At 33.9% G+C, this 14,097-nt stretch overlaps 1 long non-coding RNA gene across 2 annotated transcripts; it reads right to left on the reverse strand.

Annotated features, from left to right (window-relative positions):
• Positions 1-9,103: 9,103 nt before the first annotated feature.
• LOC113322914 lies at positions 9,104-12,245 on the reverse strand. Of its 2 annotated transcripts, none has more exons than XR_003347354.1 (3): positions 10,623-12,245; positions 9,886-9,969; positions 9,104-9,360 (listed from the first exon to the last, which is right to left on the reverse strand). It is a non-coding gene; the product is annotated as an uncharacterized LOC113322914 (long non-coding RNA). The 2 variants fall into 2 exon arrangements; XR_003347355.1 differs by having other exon boundaries at positions 9,143-9,354.
• Positions 12,246-14,097: the final 1,852 nt, after the last annotated feature.

Raw genomic sequence — 14,097 nt, forward strand, 5'->3', positions numbered from 1 at the left:
TACCGTACAATCCTTTTAACTTCATCCTCTCACATAACAACACCAATACCTGCATCTCATAACAACTCAACAACTCAGACCAACAATACCATTTCAGTTACACCTTCCCGCCTGCAATCTTCAGATCACTATAGCCTCACAAGTATACCAACTACTGAAACATCTTAACTCAGCCCCCAACCATCATGTTCACCATCATATAATTCATGCCTTCAGTCAACCACCATACCTCATCTGAAGCACTAATTGCACTTCACACACAAAACTTTAAACCCATGTGCATTAGCATCTCAACTGTAACTCCATAAGTGGAGCAACACTTCTTATTGTCTTATCTCCCATAAGCTACAACATCACACAAACAATACCACCAGCACCGTCAGACTATCCCCAACTTCATCTGCATTCAATCACCCTTTCAAAGTCATCACCACCAATTACAGCTGCACCACAACCCCTGTAACTCATCAGGTACCTAATTAACATCCATTGCTTCACTTCAGATTACCAACAAGAATTATACAACCACCTCTACTAATGTATTCAGTGTACTCCGCACAGTTCAGTTCCATACCCAACACATCTACCACAGATCTTAATTCAATTATCAACTACATATAATCAATAAAATTCAATAGCTTTACTAAATTAACTCAGGAACAATTACCTCAAAGTAATTCCCTTCAGCATCCAATCATCCCCATCACCACCACATATTCTCAACAATCCTAGTTTATTCTCAATCTCCATTAAAACAAAATCAAACCCTAACAACCAAAATCAAACTATTCTTCCCCCTCAGACTCTAATCCAGACAAAACCCACCTTCAATTTCTTCTCAATCATCATTATACAGCTCAACTCTTCCATGCATGAAACCCAACTCAAACCCTAATTTATAATTCCCAAATTCCCAATTAAACTGAAATTAGAACTCCATACATTTGATTCTACTTCAATCTAAACAAACCCATCTTCAATTGCTTACATCCATCCTTGATTTCACACAAATACTCAACTAACTCAAGAACCCTAACTTTCCAAATCTCTTCTTCTCTAAATATTCATGTCAACACAACCCATCTCTAATCTTCTCCTTAATTACTCAATTTCACCATCTACATCTTCACAGAACTTATCAAGAAACCTAATTCTTAATTTCACTTCCTCCTTCGAGTCTAAATCAGCAACAAACCCCATCACCATCACTACCAACTACTGCATAATATTCTACACCTCCTATCGATCACAAAACTTCCGCTTAATCTCTCGAATTCGACAGAGAAGGAAGAACATGAGAAGAAAAGAGAAAGAGAAAGAGAAAAGAAATAAAGAAGAAGAAGAAAAGAAGAGAATGAAATCTTCTCGAACCGGTTGGGTATAAGGTCATCCCAAAAATCTAAAGGCACACGAGAAAAGAATAAGGGCATCCAGACGGCTAAGATATATCTTCTTCGTCCGGTGTCCGATTGACACGTTCGAGTAGGCCACACTGCGTAACTTTTTGAGATATATCTAACGATACTAGTTTCGAATCTAAATTGTAGTTATTTTAATTTCTCATAATTAAGTTTTATATTAATCGAGTCATTATCGACTTAATCGGTATCTTGATCATCGCTAGACCAGTCAAATAGCGTTGACGATCTTGAGGGTCTTTACAACTTCATTTTCTTTCGGATAATTTAGGACATCTTCGACATTCATTGAATTGCGATATCCCAACTTCTCGATCAAATATGATTGGATATTGTGTTTATAAAAATATGATTTGATATTGGTATTGTATTTATATAGGAAATATAAAAGATATGATATGGTATTTTGTTTGTATAGAAACTAATTATTTGATATGAAATTTATCTATAAGTTAATAAAGTATTAATTATTTGTCGGTTAAATAATATCTCGCTTAATTAATAAATTTTGATGGTCCCGATAACATTAATTTATAGAGTTTCTACTGTATATCCATGGACACTCTTACATGGACAAGGTCACACAAAAATTGTATCATTTTCTCCGCAAAACCCAAACGACAATAAATTTAAGTATAATATTTTGATGATATGTTCCTCTTATAAGACTTTACATTCCCATATAAAAAAATGAGCGCAATTCGAGATGTATAAAACGACCATCTACCCCTTTGAATATCAACCGTTCAAAGTTAACGGTTGAAATTAAGATCAGTAGATGGTGAGGTTTGCTATCTCGAATTGCGTTCATTTTTTTTGTGGGAGCGTAGTCTTATAAAAGGAATATATCATCAAAATATTACACTTAAATTCATTGTCGTTTGGGTTTTGCGGAGAAAATGGCACAAATCTCTCTTTATAGCCCATTATGTCTGAGTATGGATCCCTTCACAAATAAAAACTAGGGGAAATAATCGTTTGGTCCTTTTTTAGATGGTCCCAAGACTATTTGGTCTAGCGGGAAAAGTCGTTTCCTGTTTGGTCTATAATTATTTAAAAATATTGATGAAAAAAAAATCCTTCCGTAATGTTTCAGCTTTAATTTTCGTACTCTTCTATTCCTATAATTATTTGAGTTCATGCTCTCTTATGAACTCTGAACTTCCTTTTATTTTCGTACAGGAGTTCTTTCTCTTTGATGAACTATCAGGCATTGGTCATGATTATGTAGATCTGAGTTCATTCTGTTTGATGAAACAACTTTAAAAAAAGGAAAATAACAAAGTTCATTCTTTAAAGTGAACACCCAACAAAACTTCTACTATTTATGACAAAAAATAGAATTCATTCTTTCTAATGAACACACAACAGAATAAACCAAAATTCAAACTATAATAGAGTTCATTCTTTAAAATGAACACCCAACAAAACTTCCGTTATTATGAACAAAAAACAGAGTTCATTCTTTCAAATGAACACCTAATAAAAACCAAAATTAAAACAGAGTTCATTCTTTCAAATGAACATTTAATCAAAGTTCATTACTATGAACAAAAAAACTGAGTTCATTCTTTCAAATGAACAGCTAATTAAAACAAACTAAATTAAGACTAAAATAAAGTTCATTTATAAAAATGAATACATAATAAAACACAGAGTTCGTTTTTTCGAATGAAACACATAACAAAACTTTCATTATTATGAAGAAAAAAACAGAGTTTATTATTCGAATGAACACCTAATTAAAAACACAGATCTACAAAAATCAAAGAACAAAAAGATGATTTACAAAGATTAAATGAAACTCACCAGAAAATCAAATTAATCTCTCTAAATCAAATCTTCATAATCTTCGAATCTTCAAACCAAACATTCATAATTTTCATAATCTTCAAATCTTCAACAGCAGTAGAAACTCGTCTTCATCATCTTCAACAATAACAAAGAAGAAAGAAACATAGTTCATTCTAATCAATGAACTTCATCATTTTCAACAGCAGCAGCAGTAGCAGCAGAGAAGAAGAAAGCACAAAATCATTGTTGTCTTCATCATCTTCATCGTATTAACCAACAGCAGCATCAACAAACAGTGACCAAGAAACACAAAATCTACATCGTCCTCATCATCTTCAACAGTAGCAGCAACAACATAAAAGAAAAAACTTAAAACCTTCGTCGTTCACCATCATCTTCATCATCAGAAGCATAAAAACAAAAATGGAGAGAAGAGAGAAACTAGATCTGAAAGTTAAAGAAGAGAGAGAAAGTGAATTTGGAAATAAAATATTTTCTATTGATTTTATTTTATACATATGGTCCCAAATTAAAGGGTATTTCTGTCACTATAAAAGGAAAGTTACATCATCCATGACATCATCGTGCATGAGTATTGTCCACCCTAGGACCAAAAAATAATATCTAGGACCAAACAACAATATATATTTTTAAAAAGGACCAAACAGACTGTTGACTCGGTCAACTGGACCAAACTAACTCTAATATATTATTATTAGGTCTAACTGGTATATCCTACTAAAAACTAAGTAGTAATAAATTAAAAGTTAAATTTTTTGGGATATGTTCTTATTGCAAAGCTCGACATACCTACCGGAAATGAGCGCATTCCGAAATGTATAACCCCATCATCGACCGATCTTAATTTCAATGGTTAAAGATCTGTTGATTCTCAGGGGTTGATTTTCAAAGTAGTGGATGGTGTTATACGTTTCAGAATATGCTCATTTTTGGTGAGAGCGTAGAGCTTTATAAGAGGAACATATCTCCAAAATATTAGTTTCAGATTCGTAATTTTTGGGTTTTTTTTTTAAATAAATAATGTCCAATAAGTGAGATAATGTGAGAATAAAAGTGTGAGGGGATCCTCCCTCATTTGTATATCATTCGATGACTCTATGCTCTTTGATGTGCCTCCCTATGATAAGGATAAAGGGCGTCTAAATACGATGAAACTACCAATTTACCTTCCATTAAATCTTAATACTACCAATTTACCCCCATTGAATCATAATAATTCTTTTTATTTCCATTTCATCTCTACTCTTTCATCAATCGATTCTTATTCTCTTCTTCTCCCTTTTTTTTGTTTTTTCATTTTCAAATGAAAATGTAGCGCCCCCTAAGCTAGCAGCTGACTAATCCTAGAGATTAACTAAATAAAGAGGCACTACGAATCTAAATCAAATAGTTAAACATTCACTTAAGAAATCTGCTACAAAACTTAACTCAAAACTAGCCCAGCTCAGAATTATATATATACAAGAGCTTCTCTCAAATGATACATATACATTAGTCATTTGGTTTACAAATAAAACATACAACATAATAACATAGCCGAAGTTAATCAAACTAATAAACTCAACTCCTCGAAGCTTCAACTGCGCACCTATGATCTGTCTCTGAAACTGAAAGTGGGAATGGATGAGCACATCATCCCTAAAAGGGTGCCCAGCAGGAATAACATTTAACTTTAAAGAAATCATGAGAAAGATTTAGAAAACAATTCATGTTTTCCCAAACATCAAAGTGACTAAGTCACTGGAAATGCCCAAACATGTATATGGACAAACTCCTTCTTCAAACAATATATATTAGTGATGCCGGGTTTTTGCACACCTACATAGCTATATTGATGCTGGGTTGTTCCACACCTAATAAGCATAAAAGATGAATTCATGTAGATATAAATGAAGGAGCGTATCCTATATGCCACACATGGAAATTCTCATTTCCCATAACAATTCATGTTGACAACAAAATATTACAGGTCCTTTCCAATTCATGGAAAGATTCAAAGAATCAACGGAACAATCATAATACAAACTAAACAATGCATGAAATGCACAAACTGACAATGCATGAGTTTGTTAAACATAAGATTTTGTAAAAGAAACAACAATGGTTTCAAAAGAGTTAAAAGTATTCCCACCTCTTTTGATGACAAGCCACGCCTACTTCGATATCCACGATCCACTGGTTCATCCTTTGAATCGATCGTTGTTAAATAGACTAACTGTTAATCATACAAGCACTCTAAGAATTTAGCCAAAAGGCTCACACAAGGCTCATAACATAATCTCATTCAAGTTCCATTTAAACTAAGTAAACTATCTAATGGTTCTAAGCCCGTTTATGACTTTACACCTTTTTATTATCTATCTTTATCATATCTAAAGTTTACCAATTCAATTAGATTAGTTCTATAATCCATTAGATAAGTCTTTAAGAAGATCTAAAAAACTGTAGAAGAAACTGAAGGCTAATTCGGACCCTAAGGATCCAAACAATCAAAATAGGAGTACTAGGTCTAAGCCCAAGTCCGCCAAACTCAGCCCATTAACATAAGGCCTGGTCAACTAACAGTCTCTAACGATCAAACTGTCGGTCAAGGTCAACTAACAGTAAACGTCAGTTGACAGAGTCAACTCGGTCAAGGTCTACTGAGTCAAAACTAGTCAGGTCTGCTTATTGGGTTAACTCAGTCAGTCAGACAACTGAATCAGACAAGGACAAACCGAGTCAGACTGAATAAGTTCAGTCAGATAGGTCAAAGGTTCTTACACAATTGTGATTTTAACCCCAGTTCAACTTCATTTTGTACATTGCATCAATACATTCATTCTTAAACAAACTTCAAATTTGAATTACAACTTCAAACTATGCTTACCTGCAATTGCAGCTTTAAGCAACAATGTTCCTATATTCTGCTACAATATCAATTCACATAGCAACAATAACTCCAGGTCTACAACCTTTGGTTAATCACCAACTCCTTTCAAATCCATTTCACCTCATCTTTACAAACAACACCATCTCCAGTGACCACTACTTCTAATCGTCAACTCAAACAACAAAACCATCATGAACTAAACTTCATATCAATATTTACCAACCTGAAATCTTCATTTCTAAACTACAAATTTAATTACAACCACAGTTCCACTGACACTTCCTACAACTGCAACTCAACCATAACTTCAATTTGATAACCATTCTATGTTCCACTATCAATTAAACTTCATCAATATCTGTAAATAACATTTACCAACTCAGACAACTTGGTATACACAACTGGAACTCCAACAACACCCTCATTATCACTTCAATAATTACACACACATATATTCATCAACTCAATTCCACAATCATCATCAACTTCTCTACCACCTCTGCAATACAGAAACACTAGAAGCAATATTGTCATCCAAACTCATCTGTCACTACAACATCATTATCAATTTCTCAAAATCTCAACAACAACAGTTCATCCTTTAATTTCTCAAGGCTTATATCATCAACACACCTCAATTTCAATTTCATTCATAACTACTTAACCTCAACAATTTAAACAATCCAATTTAAAATCACAAACTTAGAATAATTAGAAGCTTACCCAAACTTTGGTATCCCCTTAATTACTAATACGCCAAATCAATTCCACCAAAGATCCAGTTTCTGTTTTGGGAAAGAACAAGAACCCTAATTCTCGAATCTTCACCAAATTGACTTCAGAACTTCATTTAAACAAATACCCATTAGTTCTCAGTCCATCAACAACTCGATCTACATCTCAAATCCAAACAACTCCAAAATCAAATTGAAAACCATTATTTTGATTTTTCCTGATTTTGTATCAACACACGACTTAACACCACCATGATCATCAGATCGACCAACCCATCCTTAAATATCTTCTTAATCATCTGAAATCGTAACTCCAATGAATATCAGAAACCCTAACTTCGATTTTATATCATCATCTCAATCTTCTTCTTAATGTTTAACAGAAACACCAACTCCTACCTCATCAGAGCAACTTCATCGGCAAACCCTCTCTAATCGATTCTCACACTTCTCTCAGAAACCGCAGCCGTGAAGAACATGGGAAGAAAGAAGAAACGAGAAGAAGAAGAAAGAAAGAAGGAGAAAGAAAATAAGAGAATGAAGAGAAAAAGAAAGAGAAACTAGAGTTATCTTCTTGATCTGGAGATAAGGCCGATCAAAACTTATTAAGGCACCCCAAATATTGATACGGGCGCCACTCGGTCTAGAAGCAAAACGACTATTTTTCCCTTCACACGTATCTAATGATTATATCTTCGTCTGGTATTCAAATGACACGTTCAAGTAGTTCATTCTGTGTAAATTTTCGAGGTCTATCTAACGATACTAGTTCCGTATCTAGTTCGTTATTAAATTAATTCCTAATAATTAACGTTCGTGTTAACTAATCGAGTTATTATCGGCTAAATCGTCACTTGACTGGTCTAATAGCGTTGACGAGCTTGAGGGTCTTTACATTCTCTCCACCTTATATATTTCCGTCCTCGAAAATCGAACCATCCTTCTGGTCTTCATAACTCCCCACCTTATAATTAATCTCATCTCTTGTTTAAGCGCAAACAACACAAAACAAAGTACAAACCTATATGGCTCTCTACAACTAAGATTAAAATTTGTAGTTGTAGGTTCAATTATGCTGATTAAAGATCTATTTAATATGGAAGTCTAATTAAGTTTCTTACACTAATTTATACAATGAAAACTGTATATTATAGTCTTTAGGATCTTTACACTAATTTCTATCTATGAGATGATTGTCTCTAATTACAAAGGAAATTCCTACGAATCTTTCTAAGTAAATTTGTAATTATTGGTTTCCTAACGAATTATACCAAACTTCTATGATCGGTCATCTCTGAATGCAGTTGCCCTGTCAAGATTGGTCAAGCCGAACAATGCCTTCCTACGAACATACAAAACACAACCTTCACTATTCCCCAGTGCTGGATTAACTAATTATTAATTTATTAAAATTAATTAGTTTCTAAAATTTTATCGTAATTGGTGTAAGTATTATAATTTATTTCGTAAAATATATAAATAGTTCACAACATTTTAAACAATTTAGTTATCTAAATTATTACATATTATCTTCAATGTATCTATTTGTTTATTTCATTATGTAACTGGATATAAGTGACTAATCACTACCAATTTGTCACAATCGTTTGGTATTAACATTTATTTCTTATTTCTTAGGCCGATAAAAGTTAATCGTAATTAAATTTTATATTATTGCTAAATAATCCTTAAGTTGTACAATTAACAAAAATTACATTTTGATGTTATTATCCTATAGTTATTATAATAATATTTTTATTATTAACATCGATGGTCGAACTCTTATTCTAACTAGTCTTCCAATTATTATTGAGTCCCAAAAGTATCCTTATTATGTGATAATAAATTATTGACCCTACAAATAAGTCAAGGTGCTTAAAAAGTATATATGCGACTTTCAAGATTTATCAATAATACTAATCTCACTATTTTTAGTATTGAATTGTGTAAGTGTGCATATTTTTAGATTAATTATTCTCAAATCCTTATTAGCTAAAGTTATGGGAGTACGCAACAATTTTTACTGAATTACACATACAAACAAACAAACAAACAAATCATCAATCAAATAATTCTTTTAATTATTGATAGCTTTTAGTGATTAAGATTTACCTCACAACCGAACCCAGTTCTAAACTAATTTAGTTCTCTAACTGGCACTGGCTATTCCTATTATTTCCCATATAAGATCTAATAGTGAGCTTTGATACCAACACTGTAGCGCCCCCTAAGTTAGCAGGCTAGCAGCTGACTAATCCAAAAGATTAACTAAATAAAGAGGCACTACGAATCTAAATCAAATAGTTAAACATTCACTTAAGAAATCTGCTACAAAACTTAACTCAAAACTAGCCCCGCTCAGAATTATATATATACAAGAACTTCTCTCAAATGATACATATACATTAGTTATTTGGTTTACAAATAAAACATACAACATAATAACATAGCCGAAGTTAATCAAACTAATAAACTCAACTCCTCGAAGCTTCAGCTGTGCAACTCTGATCTGTCTCTGAAACTAAAAGTGAGAATGGGTGAGCACATCATCCCTAAAAGGGGGGGCCAGCAGGAATAACATTTAACTTTAGAGACATCATGAGCAAGATTTGGAAAACAATTCATGTTTTCCCAAACATCAAAGTGACTAAGTCACTGGAAATGCACAAACATGTATATGGACAACCTCCTTCTTCAAACAATATATATTAGTGATGCCGAGTTTTTCCACACCTACATAGCTATATTGATGCTGGGTTGTTTCACACCTAATAAGCATAAAAGTTGAATTCATGTAGATATAAATGAAGGAGCGTATCATATATACCACACGTGGAAATTCTCATTTCCCATAACAATTCATGTTGACAACAAAACATTACAGGTCCTTTCCAATTCATGGAAAGATTCAAAGAATCAACAGAACAATCATAATACAAACTAAACAATGCATGAAATGCACAAACTGACAATGCATGAGTTTGTTAAACATAAGATTTTGTAAAAGAAACAACAATGGTTTCAAAAGAGTTAAAAGTATTCTCACCTCTTTTGATGACAAGCCACACCTACTTCGAGATCCACGATCCACTGGTTCATCCTTTGAATCGATCGTTGTTAAATAGACTAACTGTTAACAACACAAGCACTCTAAGAATTTAGCCAAAAGGTTCACACAAGGCTCATAACATAATCTCATTCAAGTTCCATTTAAACTAAGTAAACTATCTAATGGTTCTAAGCCCATTTATGACTTTACACCTTTTTATTATCTATCTTTAGCATATCTAAGGTTTACTAACTCAATTAGATTGGTTCTATAATCCATTAGACAAGTCTTAAGAAGATCTAAAAAACTGTAGAAGAAACTGAAGGCTAATTCGGACCCTAAGGATCCAAACAATCAAAATAGGAGTACTAGGTCTAAGCCCAAGTCCGCCAAACTCAGCCCATTAACATAAGGCCTGGTTAACTAACAGTCTCTAACGATCAAACTGTCGGTCAAGGTCAACTAACAGTAAACGTCAGTCGACAGAGTCAACTCGGTCAAGGTCTACTGAGTCAAAACTAGTCAGGTCTGCTTATTGGGTTAACTCAGTCAGTCAGACAACTGAATCAGACAAGGACAAACCGAGTCAGACTGAATAAGTTCAGTCAGATAGGTCAAAGGGTTTTACACAATTGTGATTTTAACCCCAGTTCAACTTCATTTTGTACATTGCATCAATACATTCATTCTTAAACAAACTTCAAATTTGAATTACAACTTCAAACTATGCTTACCTGCAATTGCAGCTTTAAGCAACAATGTTCCTATATTCTGCTACAATATCAATTCACATAGCAACAACAACTCCAGGTCTACAACCTTTGGTTAATCACCAACTCCTTTCAAATCCATTTCACCTCATCTTTACAAACAACACCATCTCCAGTGACCACTACTTCTGATCTTCAACTCAAACAACAAAACCAGCATGAACTAAACTTCATCTCAATACTTACCAACCTGAAATCTTCATTTATAAACTACAAATTTAATTACAACCACATTTCCATTGACACTTCCTACAGCTGCAACTCAACCATCACTTCAATTTGATAACCATTCTATGTTCCACTATCAATTAAACTTCATCAATATCTGTAAATAACATTTACCAACTCAGGCAACTTGGTATACACAACTGGAACTCTAACAACACTCTCATTATCACTTCAATAATTACACACAGATACATTCGTCAACTCAATTCCACAATCATCATCAACTTCTCTACCTCATCTGCAATACAGAAACACTAGCAGCAACACTGTCATCCAAACTCATCTGTCACTACAACATCATTACCAATTTCTCAAAATCTCAACAACAACAGTTCATCCTTTACTTTCTCAAGGCTTATATCATCAACACACCTCAATTTCAGTTTCATTCATAACTACTTAACCTCAACAATTTAAACAATCCAATTTAAAATCACAAACTTAGAATAATTAGAAGCTTACCTAAACTTTGGTATCCCCTTAATTGCTAATACGCCAAATCAATCGGGAGCAGAACTCAATTCATTGTTTCAGAGATAATGAATGTTTCTAATTCTATTAGTGTTTGCATCTCGCTAAAGAAAAAATGACACATTTTGAACAATACATGTCTTTCACATCCAACATGGCAGGAATTGATTGAAAGTTTAGCATGGGCTCATGAACGCACACCTTTGGTTAATTTAATTCGGTCGAGAGATAAACCAGTGGCTCTTTCCATTGTGCAAGCAAGAATTCCACCAAAGATCCAGTTTCTGTTTTGGGAAAGAACAGGAACCCTAATTCTCGAATCTTCACCAAATTAACTTCAAAATTTCATTTAAACGAACACCCATTAGTTCTCAATCCATCAGCAACTCGATCTACATCTCAAATCCAAACAACTCCAAAATTAAATTGAAAACCATTGTTTTGATTTTTTCTGATTTTGTATCAACACACGACTTAACACCACCATGATCATCAGATCGACCAACCCATCCTTAAATGTCTTCTTAATCATCTGAAATCGTAACTCCAATAAATATCAGAAACCCTAACTTCGATTTATATCATCATATCAATCTTCTTCTTAATTTTTAACAGAAACACCAACTCCTACCTCATCAGAACATCTTCATCGACAAACCCTCTCTAATCGATTCTCACACTTCTCTCAGAAACCGCAGCCGTGAAGAACAGGGGAAGAAAGAATAATGTTTAACAGAAACACCATCTCCTACCTCATCAGAACCTCTTCATCGACAAACCCTCTCTAATCGATTCTCACACTTCTCTCAGAAACCGCAGCCGTGAAGAACAGGGGAAGAAAGAAATAATGAGAAGAAGAAGAAAGAAAGAGAAAAAAAATAAGAGAATGAAGAGAAAAAGAAAGAGAAACTAGAGTTATCTTCTTGATCTGGGGATAAGGCCGACCAAAACTTATTAAGGCACCCATAAAATTGATACGGGAACCACTCGGTCTAGAAGAAAAACGACTATTTTTCCCTTCACACGTATCTGATGATTATATCTTCGTCTGGTATTCAAATGACACGTTCAAGTAGTCCATTCATTGTAACTTTTCGAGATCTATCTAATGATACTAATTCCATATCTAGTTCGTTGTTAAATTAATTCCTAATAATTAATGTTCGTGTTAACTAATCGAGTTATTATCGGCTAAATCGTCACTTGAATGGTCTAATAGCGTTGACGAGTTTGAGGGTCTTTACATAAAATTTGTCGAGTATCAACGATCCACAAAACAATTAGTCACTTTTTTCTTCTTATATAAAATGACGGATCATCCACAAGTGAAGAAAGCCACTGGAATTACTTATCCTAGTTTGGACGATCTAGGAATTGGGAGAGCGACTTAAAAGAGAAGATAATTGGGGGTCAGAAGATGTTTTAGGTTGGTCAACTACGGCTTAGTATAAATCTTTTTTTAACAACCTCGAAATAAACAACCATCAAAGCCAACGGTTACGGAAGAAGAACCAACTTTTAGCGCCACACAAGCTGAGAAAATGGCATGAATTGCTTTTCAATTAACCCAATCCTTTAAATTAGGTTTTAATAACATGAAATCACTCAAAATTTGAATTTGACTTTTTTTTTTGAAATCAAAGTTTTACGAGTTTACCAGAATCTACGTAAATAGAATTGTAAACCAATTTCTCTAGGAAAAGGTCGTTGTTCATGCCCACAACGACCGCTTTTTCTGGAAGTGTTTTCTGGTTGGAGAAAATTTAACAAGAATCGGTCCATGTTCATGCCCACATAGACCGATTCTGGTATGGAAGACATAAATGTTTTTATGTATGTTTTTATTTTTTTAGAATCAGATTGAATGAATGTCCACATAAACCGATTATGTAGTCTTTGATTTCTTAACTGCTTAGCCCATAATCGGTTTATGTAAATGTCCATATAAACCGTTTCTTGGTGGAAAAAATTCCCAACTTTTTTGTATACTTTTTAACCTAGAATCGGATTACATGAGCACTTCTACAAAACAATTACTTCTGTGCCATGTTAAGAATCGATCTTTGTGTGTGTATCGTGTAATCGATTCTATACTTGGAATTCATAAATATACTTTGATTTGATTATTGTTTATCGTTTATCCCCTTATTATCCAGGGACAACAAGGGATACTAAAGACAACCCGAAAAGAAATATAAAAATAAACTTGCTTCTGCTCAGAGTCTGGAACCTCGTCGAAAGTGCAAAAACTTGGATGTTAAATACCGTAGGGGATCGACGGGTAAACCGAAAGGGATTCACATCTATGAACCACCACCTCAAGCGTACCTTCCACCACAAGATGAATGTGGTTCAGATACACCTACTGAAGAAGAAAGGAATGAAGAACAAACTGGTGACAAGGAAGTTGATGAAGAAGAAAGTGGCAAGGAGGTTGATGAAGAATAAGGAGGGAGAAGGAGAAGTTCAACAACAAGTTGAAGATCAAGTTCAAAAACAAGGTAAAAAAGATGGTCCAAAGAAGAAGAAAGGGAACCACATCCCTGACCCGAAGAAGATGTTCCCACGCAGTCTTACTGATCCTGTTTATGGGTTACCCAGTGATGAAGGACTATTGTTATAGGGGTACAAAGAGAGTTAGTCCGCTCTCATCTGCCCCTAATAGTAAATATCGCAACCTTATTTTATTTAAGATATAACTTATTATCCACTTAGTGTTTTAATTATTGTGTAATGATTA

The sequence above is a fragment of the Papaver somniferum genome, chromosome 11, assembly GCF_003573695.1.
Source record: "Papaver somniferum cultivar HN1 chromosome 11, ASM357369v1, whole genome shotgun sequence".
Lineage (NCBI taxonomy): Eukaryota > Viridiplantae > Streptophyta > Magnoliopsida > Ranunculales > Papaveraceae > Papaver > Papaver somniferum.